A 7,500-nucleotide genomic window follows, 5' to 3' on the forward strand; every position below is an offset into this window, starting at 1 on the left:
TGCTTGAATAACTGTTGCCGGGCTTAATACACGTCCCAGCGGGCGAATTTGAAGGGGGTGCCCGGGCTTGGGGTCACGTTGGTGGGGTGGTGGAGGGTCTGTGTGCCCTTCGGTCCTGGTCCCGTTGGGAAGGAGGTTGGCGTGCTGCCGAGTGTGCTTCCCCGGACGGGAGGAGCGGTTCAAATCGTGTGCCTTCGGCGGTGGCGGGGAGAGAGCGCAGCTGGGGCGGGTGCGGTGTGGAGACGGAGTCCCTTCTTCCCCGAGGGGGCTAGGGCACTGCCGGTGCGGGTGCAGGCTTACGGCCCGGTGCCTTTTGGTGTTGGGGGTTGCGGTTGGGGTTCGGTTTAGGGTTAGGCGATAGGGTTAGGGATAGGGTTAGGGTTAGGGATAGGGTTAGGCGATAGGGTTAGGGATAGGGTTAGGGTTAGGGTTAGGGATAGGGTTAGGGTTAGGGTTAGGGATAGGGTTAGGGTTAGGGTTAGGGATAGGGTTAGGGTTAGGGATAGGGTTAGGGTTAGGCGATAGGGTTAGGGTTAGGGATAGGGTTAGGGTTAGGCGATAGGGTTAGGGTTAGGGATAGGGTTAGGGTTAGGCGATAGGGTTAGGGTTAGGGATAGGGTTAGGGTTAGGGATAGGGTTAGGGTTAGGGTTAGGGATAGGGTTAGGGTTAGGGATAGGGTTAGGCGATAGGGTTAGGGTTAGGGTTAGGGTTAGGGTTAGGGATAGGGTTAGGGTTAGGGATAGGGTTAGGGTTAGGCGATGGGGTTAGAGCTAGGGTTAGGGTTAGGGTTAGGGATAGGTTTAGGGTTAGGGGATAGGGTTAGGGTTAGGGATAGGGTTAGGGTTAGGGTTAGGGTTAGGCGATAGGGTTAGGGATAGGGTTAGGGTTAGGCGATAGGGTTAGGGATAGGGTTAGGGTTAGGGTTAGGGATAGGGTTAGGGTTAGGGTTAGGGTTAGGGATAGGGTTAGGGTTAGCGTTAGGGATAGGGTTAGGGTTAGGGATAGGGTTAGGGTTAGGGATAGGGTTAGGGTTAGGGATAGGGTTAGGGATAGGGTTAGGGTTAGGCGATGGGGTTAGAGTTAGGGATAGGGTTAGGGTTAGGGTTAGGGATAGGGTTAGGGTTAGGCGATAGGGTTAGGGATACGGTTAGGGGTAGGGATAGGGAGTATCTGGGACGGGCAGAGACTCCTCGGCGGTCCCCCCGGTCCCTGGCGGGCAGACGGACCTCCTGGGCCGGAGGCAGCCTCCGCCGGCGTTACACCCTGTCCCTGGCGGGCAGAGGGACCTCCTGGGCCGGGTGCAGCCTCCGCCGGCGGACCCCCCGGTCCCTGGCGGGCAGAGGGAGCTCCTGGGCCGGGTGCAGCCTCCGGCGGCGGTCCCCCCGGTCCCTGGCGGGCAGAGGGAGCTCCTGGGCCCGGTGCCGCCTCCGCCGGCGGTCCCCCCGGTCCCTGGCGGGCAGAGGGACCTCCTGGGCCGGGTGCAGCCTCCGCCGGAGGACCCCCCGGTCCCTGGCGGGCAGAGGGAGCTACTGGGCCGGGTGCAGCCTCCGGCGGCGGTCCCCCCGGTCACTGGCGGGCAGAGGGAGCTCCTGGGCCCGGTGCAGCCTCCGCCGGCGGTCCCCCCGGTCCCTGGCGGGCAGAGGGAGCTCCTGGGCCGGGTGCAGCCTCCGGCGGCGGTCCCCCCGGCCCCTGGCGGGCAGAGGGAGCTCCTGGGCCCGGTGCAGCCTCCGGCGGCGGTCCCCCCGGCCCCTGGCGGGCAGAGGGAGCTCCTGGGCCCGGTGCAGCCTCCGCCGGCGGTCCGCCCGGTCCCTGGCGGGCAGAGGGACCTCCTGGGCCGGGTGCAGCCTCCGCCGGCGGTCCCCCCGGTCCCTGGCGGGCAGAGGGAGCTCCTGGGCCGGGTGCAGCCTCCGGCGGCGGTCCCCCCGGTCCCTGGCGGGCAGAGGGAGCTCGTGGGCCCGGTGCAGCCTCCGCCGGCGGTCCCCCCGGTCCCTGGCGGGCAGAGTGACCTCCTGGGCCGGGTTCAGCCTCCGCCGGCGGTCCCCCCGGTTCCTGGCGGGCAGAGGGAGCTCCTGGGCCGGGCTCAGCCTCCGCCGGCGGTCCCCCCGGTCCCTGGCGGGCAGAGTGACCTGCTGGGCCCGGTGCAGCCTCCGCCGGCGGTCCCCCCGGTTCCTGGCGGGCAGAGGGAGCTCCTGGGCCCGGTGCAGACTCCCCCGGCGGTGCACCGGTCCCCGGCGGGCAGAGGGCGCTCGTGTACCGGGTGCAGCGTCCGCCGGCGGTGTGCACCGGTCCCTGGCGGGCTCAGAGAGCGCCTCGGCCGGGGATCGTCTCGTCCCAACGTCCGCCTGGTCCGTGGCCCGCAGGGGGCGCTGTCGGGCGGGGTACGGCCACGGCCCGACGTGCCTCCGGTGGGCTGCGGTCAGTGTGTGCCGCCGTTGGCCGGCTGCGGGGCTTGGTGCTGTTCCAGCCGTGCGTTAGGTGGGCGAACGGCAGGGGGCGCCCCTTGGGCGGGTGGCGGGCCCCGCGCGGGCCAGCCGTGGGGGGTCACGGTCCGCCGCCGGGGCGTCCAAAGGGCGGCGAGAGGCCGTCCGCCGGTGCTGACAAGTCATAAACCAGCGGCGGTGACAAGTCATAAACCAGCGGCGGTGACAAGTCATAAACCAGCGGCGGTGACAAGTCATAAACCAGGACAAGGTTGTTGACGGCGCCGGGCGGCGGCGAAGCGGCTCACCCCGGGGCAGGGTGGCGATTCGAGGAGGGGCGCCCACCCGGCCGCCAAGGCCGCCGCCGGCGGGGGCCGGGGGCGCCGTTTTGAAAAAGAACCGTAGGCCGGATGGGGTCCGATCCACCCACCTTATGCCGACGCCGAGACCTCATTCCCGGCATGACTACCGGTGGTCCGTCCCGCTGGTCTGCCACTTGCGTTTGGCGTCACGAGGGGTTGGCGGGGTACCTGCAGATTGGTAGGAGGTGGAAAATCGAGAAATGGACTTTGGTCGGAAAGGTCCCCTCGAGCCTCCAGGTCTGCGGAGACCGACCCGGGCTGCCGCCCCGCCGGCCGCTCGGCCCGATCGGGCGCGAATTTCTTCCGATTTTCGCCCTTTTTTCGGGTTTTCGGCCGGCGCTCCAAACGGCGGCCCGACGCCCCGCCGAGGCCGGGCACGGCTCCCCGGAGCGCGAGGGACCGGATCAGACCTCGTCGGCACTGGCATGGCCACCGCAACGCTCGGACTTAGCCTGGGGAGGCTGGTCGAGGCGGTGGCAAGTCATGAACCAGTGGAGTCTGGCGGAGACTGTGGCAAGTCATAAACCAGTCGGACTTAGCCTGTGGAGGCTGGTCCAGGCAGCGGCAAGTCATAAACCAGTCGGACTTAGCCTGTGGAGGCAGGTCCAGGCAGTGGCAAGTCATAAACCAGTCGGACTCAGCCTGTGGAGGCAGGGCCAGGCAGTGGCAAGTCATGAACCAGTGGCAAATCATAAACCAGTCGGACTTAGCCTGTGGAGGCAGGGCCAGGCAGTGGCAAGTCATAAACCAGTCGGACTTAGCCTCTGGCGACTTCCAGGAGGTCTATGAGGTCCTGTGCCGCCGCTTTACCGGGGCCAAGGTTGCAGGAGAGCGGAACGGAGGAGTGGATTGGTCCCGCCGATGGGGCACGTGCATATATGAAAAGTGCACCCTACCGTTAGTTAATCACTTGCCCTCGGAAGTGTATGAGGTCGTGTCCAGCCGTGGTACCGGGGACACAGTGGGGGTGTTCCCGCTAAAGGGAGCGGATTGGTCCCGCCGAGCTGCCACTTGCATTTGTGGTCGAGTGTCTCGGACAGCTGGTTAACCACTTGCCCTCGGTAGTGCCGATGAGGTTTTGAAAAAGCCGATCTGCGGGGACTTGGAGCGCCTTCCTCGGATGGACTACCGGGCGCCCTCCCGCCGATTTGCCATTTGCGTTTGGCGTCCCGAGGGGTTGGCGGGGTACCTGCAGATTGGTAGGAGGTGGAAAATCGAGAAATGGACTTTGGTCGGAAAGGTCCCCTCGAGCCTCCAGGTCTGCGGAGACCGACCCGGGCTGCCGCCCCGCCGGCCGCTCGGCCCGATCGGGCGCGAATTCTTTCCGATTTTCGCCCTTTTTTCGGGTTTTCGGCCGGCGCTCCAAACGGCGGCCCGACGCCCCGCCGAGGCCGGGCACGGCTCCCCGCCGCGCAAGGGGCCGTGTTTGCCTTGGTCTGCCTTGGAATTGTCACCAAACGCCCGCGCTTCGCCTGGGGAGGCTGGCCGAGTCGGTGGCAAGTCATGAACCAGTGGAGGCTGGTGGAGACAGTGGCAAATCATAAACCAGTCGGACTTAGCCTGTGGAGGCTGGTGGAGACAGTGGCAAGTCATGAACCAGTGGCAAATCATAAACCAGTCGGACTCAGCCTGTGGAGGCAGGGCCAGGCAGTGGCAAGTCATGAACCAGTGGCAAATCATAAACCAGTCGGACTCAGCCTGTGGAGGCAGGTCCAGGCAGTGGCAAGTCATGAACCAGTGGCAAATCATAAACCAGTCGGACTCAGCCTGTGGAGGCAGGGCCAGGCAGTGGCAAGTCATGAACCAGTGGCAAATCATAAACCAGTCGGACTCAGCCTGTGGAGGCAGGTCCAGGCAGTGGCAAGTCATGAACCAGTGGGAAATCATAAACCAGTCGGACTCAGCCTGTGGAGGCAGGTCCAGGCAGTGGCAAGTCATGAACCAGTGGGAAATCATAAACCAGTCGGACTCAGCCTGTGGAGGCAGGGCCAGGCAGTGGCAAGTCATGAACCAGTGGAGACAGTGGCAAGTCATAAACCAGTCGGACTTAAGCCTGTGGAGGCAGGTCCAGGCAGTGGCAAGTCATGAACCAGTGGCAAATCATAAACCAGTCGGACTCAGCCTGTGGAGGCAGGTCCAGGCAGTGGCAAGTCATGAACCAGTGGCAAATCATAAACCAGTCGGACTCAGCCTGTGGAGGCAGGGCCAGGCAGTGGCAAGTCATGAACCAGTGGCAAATCATAAACCAGTCGGACTCAGCCTGTGGAGGCAGGTCCAGGCAGTGGCAAGTCATGAACCAGTGGGAAATCATAAACCAGTCGGACTCAGCCTGTGGAGGCAGGTCCAGGCAGTGGCAAGTCATGAACCAGTGGCAAATCATAAACCAGTCGGACTCAGCCTGTGGAGGCAGGGCCAGGCAGTGGCAAGTCATGAACCAGTGGAGACAGTGGCAAATCATAAACCAGTCGGACTTAGCCTGTGGAGGCTGGTGGAGACAGTGGCAAGTCATAAACCAGTCGGACTTAGCCTGTGGAGGCAGTTCCAGGCAGTGGCAAGTCATGAACCAGTGGAGACAGTGGCAAATCATAAACCAGTCGGACTTGTCCTGTGGAGGCTGGTGGAGACAGTGGCAAGTCATAAACCAGTCGGACTTAGCCTGTGGAGGCAGGTCCAGGCAGTGGCAAGTCATGAACCAGTGGAGACAGTGGCAAATCATAAACCAGTCGGACTTAGCCTGTGGAGGCTGGTGGAGACAGTGGCAAGTCATAAACCAGTCGCACTTAGCCTGTGGAGGGAAGGTGGAGACAGTGGCAAGTCATAAACCAGTCGGACTTAGCCTGTGGGGGCAGGTCCAGGCAGTGGCAAGTCATGAACCAGTGGAGACAGTGGCAAATCATAAACCAGTCGGACTTAGCCTGTGGAGGCTGGTGGAGACAGTGGCAAGTCATAAACCAGTCGGACTTAGCCTGTGGAGGGAGGTGGAGACAGTGGCAAGTCATAAACCAGTCGGACTTAGCCTGTGGGGGCAGGTCCAGGCAGTGGCAAGTCATAAACCAGTCGGACTTAGCCTCTGGCGACTTCCAGGAGGTCTATGAGGTCCTGTGCCGCCGCTTTACCGGGGCCAAGGTTGCAGGAGAGCGGAACGGAGGAGTGGATTGGTCCCGCCGATGGGGCACGTGCATATATGAAAAGTGCACCCTACCGTTAGTTAATCACTTGCCCTCGGAAGTGTATGAGGTCGTGTCCAGCCGTGGTACCGGGGACACAGTGGGGGTGTTCCCGCTAAGGTGGAGTGGATTGGTCCCGCCGAGCTGCCACTTGCATTTGTGGTCGAGTGTCTCGGACAGCTGGTTAACCACTTGCCCTCGGTAGTGCCGATGAGGTTTTGAAAAAGTCGATTTGCGGGGATTTGGAGCGCCTTCCTCGGATGGACTACCGGGCGACCTCCCGCCGATTTGCCATTTGCATTTGGCGTCACGAGGGGTTGGCGGGGTGCCCGGAGATTTTCGGGAACACGATTTTTAGAACATTTTCTGGCAGCGGTAGCACTTTGAAAGTACCCAGGAAAGTGCTACTTTGAGGTACGGTCCCGATTTCAAATCGAAGGCCTTACCAATGAGCACTCGGAAGTCCTCAAGGGGTTTTAGCAACAATTTTGACGGACTTTTCGAACTCATTTGCCGGCCTAAAAATCGGTCAGAGTCCGAGCCGGCGGTAACTCTGATACAAACAATGTGTTTCTGTGAACTCTTGTGTGAGAAACATACTTGTAAAAAAAACAGACAAAGTGTTTTTTCTGTGGCGAGAGAGAAACACTTACAAAGTTTTTAATGGCGAGAAAACAAAGACACAATTATATATATATATATCCTTGTACAATAATTCAAGAAGAGACAGACATATATGGTAGAAGACACATTATAAAATGTCTGTCGAGGTTTAGCCTTTGTGACTGGGCACCTCTTGTCTTGTTTTCGGGCACACCTGGAGGCCAGGGTGCCCAAGTCTGTTTTCAGGCGACGCGGGGCGGCGGCGTTCCCGTGCCTGGTTCCCTTGGGTTGCAGTCGCATGTGTCACGGTTAACGGGTTGCACAGAGGCACATGTCGGGGCGTTCCCAGAAACCTGATTGAAGTCAGGCGCCGCACGCCGGCTGGTTGCAAGTGTCGTGCGAGCGCCGAAAGCCTTGGCCGAGAGCAGATTCTCGGGCGCGAGAGGTCACGCCCGTGGCGGCCAGTCGTTGTTGCTTCCTTCCGCACACGGCGGCGTACCTCTCGGCACCTACCTCTCGAACGATCAGGCGAGTCGTGTCCGACGTGGGAGGGCCCTCGGCGGGCCAGCGCTATTGTGGGCTGGTGTTCAGGCTGAGCGGTTGACCCTCCCCGTGCTGTGTGGGTTCCCCCGCCGCCCCGAGTCACAGACGGACATCGACCGAGAATTCTCGCAGCCCTTGTGAGGCCGAGGCGTGCGTTTGCTCTCTCTCTGTCGAGCAGATCGCAGTGGCAATATCTCGAGCCCTGGAACGGGCAGGCTCCGAGTCCTCAGTGTCGGCTTTTCCTAGCACTGTGTCCCCGTTCCTGTGGCCGAACACACGTTCTCTGGCAACGAAAGGAAGAACTAAAAGGGTCGCACACTGCTCCCGTGCGTGTGGCGTGCCTCTTCCGCCTGGACGGCGCGAGCCGGTCGCACCGTATTTTGTAGCTGAACCCGGTGCCTGAT

The sequence above is a fragment of the Scyliorhinus torazame genome, unplaced genomic scaffold, assembly GCF_047496885.1.
Source record: "Scyliorhinus torazame isolate Kashiwa2021f unplaced genomic scaffold, sScyTor2.1 scaffold_1527, whole genome shotgun sequence".
Taxonomy (NCBI): domain Eukaryota; kingdom Metazoa; phylum Chordata; class Chondrichthyes; order Carcharhiniformes; family Scyliorhinidae; genus Scyliorhinus; species Scyliorhinus torazame.